At 47.2% G+C, this 11,830-nt stretch overlaps 1 pseudogene; it reads right to left on the minus strand.

The window, feature by feature from the left end:
* Positions 1 to 3,438: 3,438 nt before the first annotated feature.
* On the minus strand, positions 3,439 to 3,960 carry LOC147618416 (uncharacterized; annotated as a pseudogene).
* Positions 3,961 to 11,830: the final 7,870 nt, after the last annotated feature.

Consider the following 11,830-nt stretch of genomic DNA (forward strand, 5'->3'; position numbering starts at 1 on the left):
TGCTAAGACCACTTGCAAGTGATCATACCACTTACAAGTGCTAAGGCCACTTGTAAGTGTTCATACCTTTTGCAAGTTCTAAGACCACTTGCAAGTGTTCATACCACTTGCAAGTGCCTAGGCCACTAGCGAAGTTCAAGACCACTTGCAAGTGTTCATACCGCTTTCAAGTGCTCATACCACTTGCAAGTGCTTGAAGGTGCTAAGACCACTTGCAAAGTGCTAAGGCCACTTGTAAGTGTTCATGCCTTTTGCAAGTTCTGAGACCACTTGCAAGTGTTCATACCACTTGCAAGTGGTATGAACACTTGCAAGTGCCTAGACCACTAGCGAAGTTCAAGACCACTTGCAAGTGTTCATACCGCTTTCAAGTGCTCATACCACTTGCAAGTGCTTAAAACACTAGCAAAAGCACAAAGCACATACAATTTCTAAGACCTTTAACAGGTGCTTAGAACACTTGGAAGAGCCACTTGCAAGTGGTTGCATCATTTGCAAGTGCTTAGACCACTTTCAAGTGCTTAGACCACTCACTGGTGCTTAGACCTTAGGGCACTACACAGACCACTGACAGGTGCTCAAACCACTTACACATGCTTGAAAGTTCTGATGGCTGGTTATTTTTCATTATGTGCAGGCTTCGGTTGAGGAAATGGAGCATGTGTTATGTGAGCTGAGGAGACAGGCCTCTTTCGTGAAGGAGGCATGCACTTTCTTGAAGAGAGAGGGGAGAGCCCTTCTAGTGCCTACCCCGCCTGCCAAGTCTATCCTAGGTGCTGACACTGTCCTCATTGGTGGATCTTGTGTGGCCTGTGGCCAGATGCTGTCAAGCAAACATGCGACTGGCGTTTATTATCTGCCATGTGCCCACAAGTACCACCCCTTTTGCTTTTCCATTGTCAGTGCGACTGAGCCCAAGTGCATTGTTCTGGACTGTTCGTGGGAGATACCACTTGTAGCAAGATGTTGGGCACTTGGGAATGCATATGACGAGTCCATAGGTAAGGCATGCCTCTTTCATAGGACAGGATTCATGCTACTTTTGATATGTACAGTAATTGTCTGTTATGTCCCTGGCGAGGGGGTGGACCCAGCCGCTTCCACCTCGTCCATGCATGATGTGGACGCCCCCTTCGACCTAGATGCCTTGATGATGAAATACAAAAACATGGTGGGTGGTTGTAGTCTGTCTGCTGAAAAAACTGATGTGCTTGGTGATGGAGGCATCCTGAGGGAGACACCTGGTTCTGAGATCACACAAGGTAATTTTGGTTGCTGTAACATGTTATCCTTAGACATGATTATCCATGATCATTGTGATCATATTAACTACCTGTGCTCCTAACTTGATTTCCTATTGCTATCCCAGGTAGTACTGATGTCATTAAGACATTAAGTCATGTTAGTGCTCCAACTGGAGAGCCGAGCCGCGTCAACAAAGGTGTACATAGTGAAGAGGAGTTGGACCCAGATATGGAAGAGACCCTCCAATTTGTTGCAGGAGAGCTACGGAAGAAGAAGAAAAGGCAGGTGGAGGATGGGCCTCTTTGGGATCCCAAGAAAAGTACTAACCCAATTTTCCCCAAAGCCCGAGCATGTAAGAAGCTTTAGCTTCTTGCAACTTTGTAGCTTTTTGCTCATGCAAGCCGCATTATTTTACGGCAATATAATATATAAGTCCTTTGTCTCAGTGTGTGTGCATGTCTTGACCATCTTAATTGTTGTGCATGTAGTTAAAATTCAAGTTGTTGGCTCGAAAACCCTACCACCCACCACTGATGAGGTAGAGCACATTGAGCACTGTCCTCCACGCTATTAGTTTCAACGCTTCAATGACTCTCGAGACCTGGTAGTCGTTGTTCTTCAACAAGGTTCTTTTGTGCGTGCACGATAAGCGCAGGACAGAGATTCCCCCAAATGTCTCAACGCTGTACTTTTCCAAAGTTCGTGAGGATGAGAACATCACCTATTACGTACGGCAGGATGCAGAGGTGTTCTTACTTACGTTGAGTCAGGTTGAAGAGGTATTTGTGTGGACCTCCCACAAAGGCAGGGAATTGGAGATAGCCATGGATAAGTGCTTGCCTCAAGTCAAGAAATGCATGAGTGGATGGCTGTCGCAAACTGCTTGCCATGTTTGCACTTGGTGCTTTGATATTCCTCCTAGGCCAATGTTCTTGAAAAACCTGGATACATTCTGGCATCTTTTCCCGAAATTCAATAAGACAAATACACTTGTGCTAGATGACTCATTGTATAAAATGTACTCTAATGATCCTACATGCTATGTGATCCTTCCTGAAGTGGAGAAGCAGACTGAGGGGCAGTGGGAAAATTTTCTGAAATAGGATGTGGCTGACTTTGTGTTGCAGTGGGCAGAAAGTGCCGACATAGCAAAAATTGTCAGTAGCAGAGAGTGCCCTTTTGATGTCAAGGATGATGCCTTGCAACGGTCGAATTGGAGAATCGTGTGGAACAATGTTGAGGAAATGAAAGAAATTGAAGCCCCCAACCTGGATCCTAAAGAAAGAAAGTATAAGCATCCAAAGAGTAAATTAGCAAATTAGAAGTGCTTTTGCAGACATTTTTTCCATTGTACAGAGGGCTGCCTATAGCCCCTTCACTGCCATGACACCATGCCCTTACTGTGTAGCTTAATGTGCTCCTTCCAACACTCCTTGATATATGTACAAACAAAAATGGTTTTGACCTTGGAACGATTTTGTGTCGATTTGGTGTCATTTTCTTTAGTTTATATTGTGGTTGCATTTTGTGGACTCTTAAGAAAGTGATGGTTTGAAAGTGCTTGTCTAGGTACTGAAGTGCTTGTCAAGTGGTTTAGAAGTGCTGGTCAAGTGGTTTGCAAGTGCTTGTCAAGTGGTTTGAAAGTGCTTGTCAAGTGGTTTGAAAGTGCTTGTCTAGGTATTAGAGTGCTTGTCAAGTGGTTTGAAAGTGCTTGTCTAGATACTAAAAGTGCTTGTCCAGGTACTGAAGTGCTTGACAAGAATTTCTCAAGTGGTCTGAAAGTACTAAACATGTGCTTGTCTAGGTACTAGAAAGTGCTGGTGGCTAACTACTGGTCAAGTAATTTGAAAGTGTTTGTCAAGGTGCTTAAAGCGCTTATCAAGTGGTCTAGAATGCTTGTCTAGGTACTAAAAGTACCTGACAGGTGCTTACCATGTGGCCTCCAAGTGCTTGTCAAGTGCTTGTATAGGAACTTCAATTGCTGGCCTGAAAGTGCTTATCTAGTTACTTAAAGTGCTTTTCAAGTAATCTGAAAGTGCTTGTGTAGATCCTAGAAGTGCTTGTGTAGGTACTAGAAGTGCTTGTCAAGTGGTCTTAAAGTGCTTGTCTACTACTAAAAGTGCTGTCAAAGAGTTGAACGTGCGAAATAGTGCTTCTTAGGAGGACGCATTGTGCTAGCTTGAAAGTTAGAACTTACAAGTTCTCCTCTGGGGGCATGCTATTATAGATTTGTTCAAATACATCATTTGACAATTCATATACATTAGGCTCACCTTCTACTGAGCACATCGAAAACCTGATGCATCGCAGCAGGTGGGAGTAGATAAAAGCAAGGGGCTTGTTATCCAAAAGAACATAGGTGTCATCTTGGCCATTTACATTGTCGTAGAAGAGTCCCTCAACGACAAATGAGTTCTTTTGAATACGGTTATGCCATTCATCCCTTTCAGATTTGATGGTCAAGCGCTTGGTTTTAGTGCACTTCAAGATGTAGAAGTCTGCACCTGGCTCTTCTGCATTCACTGCAAAGTTTTGGCCAACCATCAAGGCATCACTTAGGTCGTCATGGTGGCCAGCATACATGGGGGCTCCTGGTAACTCATCATCGCTGGATGCTTCTCCATCATTTTGAACATTGAGAGTCGGTTATATTCGCAAGTACCGCCACCTCTCAACGTGGTCCTTGTTTACACATCTCCTCCATTGGCCTTTCATGCACGCATGGCAAAAGTAGGACAATGGTCTGCACCATAGCCCGTGCATATCTGATTGACTGTAGCCGTTGACACAGTGGAAGGATCGAGACCCTTTGATCCGCATGCAATCCCACTCTCTATCTCTGTCTACATCACCGAGCTTGACCTCCCAGAATCTACGATCGACTTTCTTCCCTGTCAATAGACATTCTTTCCTGAGGGTTGCGTTGAGGAATGCCACCACACTTGAAGCATTATGTAACACCCATCCTTCTGATTTCAGCTGCTCCTGTGTGAGAGCTCTTTTTGAGCACCGCACCAGCCCCATCGTGCTCGCCCTTCCCATGGCCGGATGCGAAGAAACTGTGCATCATCTCAATACCTGTCATATTGTCTCAATACCTATCATATTGAAGTATCGGGCTACAAAATAGAAAGGGCGCCTTGTTTTGAATTGTGAAGCAGCGCCATTAGACCACACCCAGTGTCACTTGACACTGCATCCTTGAGCTTTCAGCCACTTATTGTGCAAAATAAAGCAGTGTTGCGCAAACAAAGTGTCGTGGATTTTGTCATCAGAGATGTAGAAGTGGGTTGTCTTCTGAATGGTACCAAGCACATCACGCAGGTACAAAATGTGGACCAAGATTGTCACCTAAGTTGAATACCAATGCATTGACTGAATTTCATTCTGTACCTTGAAGGAGTAATTCTCTACAAAATCCACTACCGACACCACTACATCATCTGGATATTTATCCAAACACTCTTTGAATTGTTCAGCTTGCCATCTGTACTTATAATTGTATTTGATGAAGTTTCCCAATTTGCTTTGAAGAAGTGAAAGTCCTCAGGCTGACTTGGCGAACAACAAGATCTTTCCAAGTTTTTGCTTGACCGTTCTCATCCACTTCCTATGTAGGAACGTCGTCAAAAAGCTTGACAGTCATCATAGAGATGTCATCGCTTTTTTCATGTGGACACAAGGAGATCTGTTTAATGCCACAATGTTTGCATGTACCCAAAAGACATTGTCTATGGTGATAAGCACAGTCAATGGGTTTTGGGCACAATAAAGACTCCCACAGGTCTATTAAGCTTGGAAATGTGGCATTGGAGGCCGCGCACTACGCGGTTCCATCACATGATAACTGCAAACAAGGCACCTGCAAACTGCATGGCCGGCCATGTAGCCCATATCTTCCCTTGCGCATCTGATTGAAGTAGACAAGCTGCACATGGTATTCACAGCAACAAGTGTTGCGGTCCTTCAACTTGCGTACGAAGTATGACTTTACACCCTCAAAACATCTGAGGGAGATCCTTATGTTAGGATGAGCCACTTGGAACCGCATATAGAAGTCCCTCTGTGACAAAGAAGACAAATTTAAACACACTATCAAGCATTATAAATCATTTTGAAGCAACCTATAGCACTGGTAAGCATTATGACGAACTTTCAATCAGTGTAAAGCTATGACACTCATTGGGAAAAGCTCTTAGACGCACTTTCTGCACCTGGTAGCACTAGTAAATGGTTGTAAAGCACTATAAAGCACTCTCAGGCACCTGTAAGCACTTAGATACCTGAGGATCCATTTAGATGAACTTGGAATAACATGGAATTTCTTGGAAGCACTAGGAAACACTTAGAAGCAATTGGAAACACTTAGAAGCAAGTAAAGCATGTGGAAGCACTTGGAAGCACTTAGAAGCACATGGAAGCACTTAGAACCTCTAGCAAACACTTAGAAGCACTTGGAAGTACTTAGAACCACTAGCAAGCACTTAGAAGCACTTGGAAGCACTTAGAAGCACTTGGAAGCACTAGCAAGCACTTAGAAGCACATGGAAGCACTAGCAAGCACTAGAAGCACTTGCAAGCACTTAGAAGCATTAGTAAGCATTTAGAAGCCCTAGCAAGCACTTACAAGCACTTACAAGCTCTTGGAAGCACTTACAAGCACTTGGAAGCAGTTAGAAGCTCCTGTTATCACTTTTGAAGCTCTGTTAAGCCATTACAATCATAAGCACTTGGAAGCATTTGGAAGAACTCTCTAGCACCTGGCAGCTTTTTGAAGCACTATTAAGCACTCAGAAGCAACAAAAGGCACTTAGAAGCACACACAAACATTTAGATACACTTGGAAGCACTTACAAGCACTTACAAGCACTTGGAAGCAGTTTAGAAGCTCCTGTTATCACTTCTTAAGGTAAGCCATTATGAGCTTAAGCACTTGGAAGCATTTGGAAGAACTCTCAAGCACCCTGGCAGCTTTTTGAAGCACTATTAAGCACTCAGAAGCAACAAAAGGCACTTAGAAGCACACAGAAACATTTAGATGCACTTGGAAGCACTTACAAGCACTTACAAGTGCTTGTAAGTGCTTCCAAGTGCTCCCTGATTTCACTGGGTGATGGTGCTTGCCCTATGCAATTGACGGCAGTGACAAGAATCCAAGGGAAGTGACCCTTCCTCCGCTTCATGTTGCAGCCAAAAATTGGCCGCAATGGCATTCCTTCGATGAACTCCTAAAGCCTTGGCAACTTCTCTACCACTCATTTGATTGTCAACACCAGTTGAGGCACGCCACGACAGTAGCCCGCTTTCAAAACAACTCGTTATTTGAATGGGGTGTCTTCACCTCAGATAATGTATGACAAATGTTAGAGAAAATGAGTCTCTCAATTGTCTCTGACGTGTGCTGCAACACTGAGAACGTTGGATGATGGAGGAGCTATTGTAAAATCTTTGTTTGAAGGCCCTCGGAAAGTCCGTTTGTTTGTTTGCGCCAGCACTGAGAAACTACTCTGCAGATTTTCTTTGCCTCTCACTCATCAATGTCACCATCCTCGCGCGTACGTGCCATCCTCTTCTCAATGCTTCTTTGTTCCCTCTTCTTTGCAACCCAGTAGTTTCGAAGACCTGGCAGAAGTTCTCTCGGGATGTGTTGTGTGATAGACAATGGGGGAAGATATACAGAGCCTGTATTGCCATTCTGTACACTATGAGACTCCATGTGGAGCCAGTTATGAGGGATCTAGGAGGCTGAGGTTTGCAAAGAAGACCATTAAAGCAATTATGAGGGAGCTAGGAGGTTGAGGTTATTGCAAAGAAGACCGTTAAAACACAACTGTAGTCTTCATGGAGAGAGAGAGAGAGAGAGGGACAGAGGGAGATAGTACAGTTGAATACAGCTTGCGCTCAGGCGGGAAGAGAGGCCCTTTGGTGTAGGTGGGAAGCAGAGGCTATGCTATGGCAGAGAGAGAGAGAGAGAGAGGCAGAGAGTGAGAGAGAGAGAGAGAGTGATTACAGGACGAGTGCAGACTGAGTGGAGGAGAGAGAATATTCAGAAGCGTTTAATGGGCTCGCCATTCCCTTAATGAATGCTCAGTTGCATTTTCAAGCCCGCCTCTATTTCAAATTTAAGCCTCTTTCTCCTCCCAAAGGGGTGGCTAAAAGGAGTGTCCAAGACACTCCTTTTTGGTACCACCTATACATGCTTTCACCCATGAGTGGTATGGGATGAGGCATCGGTCCCAAGCCCTGCCGGACTAGTGGTGGATGTGGATGTGGTTGGCTAACAGAATGACGCTGCTCGATGAGATGCTGGAACTCCATAAGGTTGTTCTCTGTGGAGGAAGCCTGCTGACAAAGATCAGCTAACCCAAGCTCCTATTGCTGTTGATGGAGATCTATAAGAGTGCGTGCATGCGCATCCTATACAAGGTGGCAAGCTTTGTCTCATGCTCCAAACGGAGCGCCTGCATCTCGGACTCATGTCGTTGCTGGGTCTCTACCAAAAGGGTGCGCTCCTGCTCTCGAATGGCTGCCATGGCATCCTCATCGAGGATGGGAGATAAATACAACTCAAATAGCTCCTCACACGAAGCTCCTGAAGCTTGCCGTCCTATTGTGCCATGGTCTCCTATAACTGTTGAAGGGCCTCCTCTACATCCTCTGCCTGGCTTGTAGCCTCTTGAGCGGCCCTCTCTACTAGATAGATCGATCGATGCAAGTGTCGGTTGGTGTCAATTTGAAAGCACCCACCAAGACGTGATGGTGGATGAGACCCATGGTTGTGATCTGTCAAGAGGCTTCCATCAATGTGTCAGCCATGAGATAGCACTCCGAAGGGAGCCTCGCCAGGTCGGAGGGAGTGGTCAGGAACTGTCTGAGGGAGACTCGGAAAGAGACCAACACGGGGAGTGGTAGAGAAGATGGTGGAGGTGAAGCTTGGTGAAATAGGTGGTGGTGCTATCGAGAGAGAAGGTGGCAGAGGGGATGACGAGGGTGGAAGAGGTTGGAGTAAGTAACTCATGTCCGTGTCGATGGGAGAGCGGGGCGAATTGGAAGATGAGGTGGTGATGCTGCAAGGAGTAGGCACCAAAAAAATAGGTGAGACAGGGCGAACTAAGGGGTGGATTACTGCGGGAGGAACCTCTACCACCGGAAGAGATTCCGAGATCGCTCAGGAACATGAGGGAGACGGGGGTGGCAGGGGGTGACCAAGGAGATGTGGTGTGATGCCAGTCCAAGGGAAGAAGGGATCTAAGGAAGGAGAATGGGAGGTGAGGATGCCATAGAGGTAGTCGATGGTGAAGCTGTCGATGATGAGGGTGGCAACGGCATAGACATTGGTGAAGCTGTCGAGATGACAAGGGTGGCAGTGTCAGCGTGGACGTCGATGGACGTCGATGATGGAAGGGTGTCGATGACAAGGGTAGCAGTGGTGTGGAGGACGTCGATGATGGGGGAAGGGTGTCGATGATGAGGGTGACCATGGGGTGGACGTTGATGATGGGAAGGGTGTCGATGGACGAGGGTGAAGAAGGGACTACAATCAAAGGGATCGATGGCAGCTCCCTAAGGACGCGGGCCCGGGTGCAAGGTCGGGAGGGGGAACCACGGTCCGTCGAGGGATGGCGCTTAGGAGGATGAGCCACCGAGTGAGTGTAAAAATAGCGTGCAATGTGTATGAATAGTGGACCAGCAAAACATAAGACTGGTGTGCGTGTAGAAGTGAGACGAGCGGTGGCGGAGCGGAGGATAGTGGAGATGAGAGCAGCCGAGAAAAAGGGACAAGTGGTGTGCAAACAGAGAAATGCATCAAACATGGGGAGGCAAAGTACTCCTGGTTGGGGATGAGGGGCAAGTTGGGTGAGGGGATAGTAAATGAAAGCATGTGAGGGGTGGACCGAGTTGGCATACACGAAGGTGCTGGCATCCACCAAGAAGATGATGGGGGATATTGGGTCATGAGGGGATTTCTGCCAACAAGGAATCATCCCAGGGACTGACCCCTGAAGGTTAAGGACCCAATCATCCTCCGAAATCCTGGAATACCCCAGGGAGGACCTAGAGGGTTACGAGGAAATGATACCTCAGCTAGTGGCGATGATACGGTGGTGATGGTGGCGACTGTCTAGGAAGCTACGCGAGACGTGTTGGCGATGTCGATGGAAACCACAAGAGAGGTGGGCACTAGTGGGATCCGAGAGGTGGAGGCAGTCAGTGGTGGTCCAGAGAAGGGCGACGGTGGTGGGCTGGAGAAGAGCAACATTTCTAGGGGGCGGAAGTTAACCCATGGGTGTGGGCCCTACTCTACTGGTTGTCGAGGTGTGGTGTTGACGAGGCGCTCCTCCATGCCGCGGTGACATCGGGGACGACGGATGGGTGCAAGGGTGGGGTGAGGGTAAAAAGGGGTCAATGAAAGCAAGGGCGGAGAGTGGACTATGAGAGAGAGGGATAGGGGGAGAGAGGGAGAGGGGGTTCGGTGAGAGAGAAAGGGGGAGAGGGGGTCAGTGGAATAAAGAGAGAAAATAAATAAAATGAAAAAAATAATAAAAAAGAGGGTGGGAGAGAAGGGGATTGGAGAGGAGTTTTTGTTTTTTTGTTTTTTTGTTTCTTTGTCTGTCTATTTTTTTTTGGGTTATATTGTTTGTTTTTTTTTGGGTTGTCTTTTGGTTGGTGAAAGGGGAGGAGAGGGGGGTGGCGAGGAGATAGGGGCTGGGGTGGCGAGGTGAGCGAGGAGAGAGGGGGGTGGGGTGGCCGAGAGAGAGGAGAATGGGGAGAGGGGGGTCAGTGGGGAGGGATGCAGTCTGTGCAGGGAAAAGCGAGAGAGAGAGAGAGAGAGAGAGAGAGGGGGAAGATGAAGTGTGCGCAGAGGAGAGCGAGAGAGAGCGAGTTAGGGGAGGCTGAGTGGTGTGCAAGGGGGGGAGAGAGAGAGAGAGAGAGGGAGGATGAGTGGTTGGTCGGGAGAGAGTTAAGGGGGGGGTGAGTGGCGCGAGAGAGATTTTTTGGGTTTTTTTTGTTTTTTTATTAAATTTTTAGAGGGAGAGGGGGTGAGTGAGTCGGTGGGGTGAGGGGGTCGGGCTGGGCACGGGGGAGTGTGGGGTCGTGAGGTGAGAGAGGAGGGCGCATGAGAGAAAAGGGGGGTTGCACCCGCCGAGAGAGAGAAAAGGGGGGTTGCACCATGAGAGAAAAGGGGGGTTGCACCCGAGAGAGAGGGGTGGGGCGAGGGGGAGAACGAGGGGGGGAAGTGGGTGACGGTGAGGAGAAAAGGAGGGTAGGGTCGGTGGGGCACCGGCGGGTGAGGGTGATGCGAGGGGGGATAGAGGTCATGAGAGGGAGAGTGGTTAGAGGGAGGGTGGGGTCAGGTGAGAGGGAGACGAGAGAGAGAGAGAGAGAGAGAGAGAGAGAGAGAGAGAGAGAGAGAGAGGGTGGTCGGTGAGGATTCGGGTGAGAGGGTGGGGAGAGGGGGAGTTGGGTGTGGGCTGCGCATGAGAGAGTGAGGGGTGGGTGGGTGTGCTGCACACGAGAGAGAGAGAGAGAGAGAGAGAGAGAGAGAGAGAGAGAGAGAGAGAGAGAGAGAGAGAGATCTTTGGAAAGAATCTCAGCCCCTGATGCCTGGGTATACCTACCAACATAATGCACAATCCACTTACAAAGCTCGCTTGGATCGATGGTATCAGATTGATCTTTGGAAAGAATCTCAGCCCCTGATGCCTGGGTATACCTACCAACATAATGCACAATCCACTTACAAAGCTCGCTTGGATCGATGGTATCAGATTGATCCGTTTCATTATGATACTCTCACGACCAAATTGTGGGTGGATTATACATTTACATATTCAGATCATGTACCCTTATGGCTCAGAGTTCATCTGCATGACATGCCTGATGACAGATTGCCACTTCGAAGGTTGCTTATCATCAATAATAGTTACTTGGAGCATGATGCATTCAAAGCACTAATACTTGAGGCCTGTCAGCTACTCTTTCCTTAATCTTTCATTGACTTGGATTATGCATGGACAGCTTTTATTGCTCGCATGCAATCAGTCATCCGTGATTATGGTAAGCAGTATACTATTGCTTATGCTAAGCAAACATGCCAATCGTTAATCGAGCTTAGTCATCTTCGCTCCCTAACTTTGGCTGAAGCCACTTCTTTATGTCAAGCTCGTCACTGTATTCAGGTAAATGATCATCGAAAGCTTGTCAAATGGGATATACGGGCACGACAACAGGCGCTTTTGGACAAAGGCTGCTCTTCCAAAATTTTTTTCAAGAGTTTACATTCCAGAAAACAAGCTGCATCTATATGTCACACTTTAATTTCAGATGACACGTGGACCTCCACCCGAGCACAATTGGCTGCGACTTGTGTTACCCATTTCTCCTCTCAATTTGTAGAGGACGATTCTCACACCATGGAAGTGTGTGATGCACGTCATCAGTTATTACAGCATGTATCCCCCATCCTTTCTGCTACTCAGGTGCAACAACTAGAAACAAAATTCTCTGAACAAGAACTGTTTGATGCAATCAGGTCTTGTGGCCGATGGAAAGCTCCAGGATGGGATGGCCTTACAGTTGAATT

The sequence above is a fragment of the Cibotium barometz genome, chromosome 35, assembly GCF_041138505.1.
Source record: "Cibotium barometz isolate CiBa-2024 chromosome 35, ASM4113850v1, whole genome shotgun sequence".
Taxonomy (NCBI): domain Eukaryota; kingdom Viridiplantae; phylum Streptophyta; class Polypodiopsida; order Cyatheales; family Cibotiaceae; genus Cibotium; species Cibotium barometz.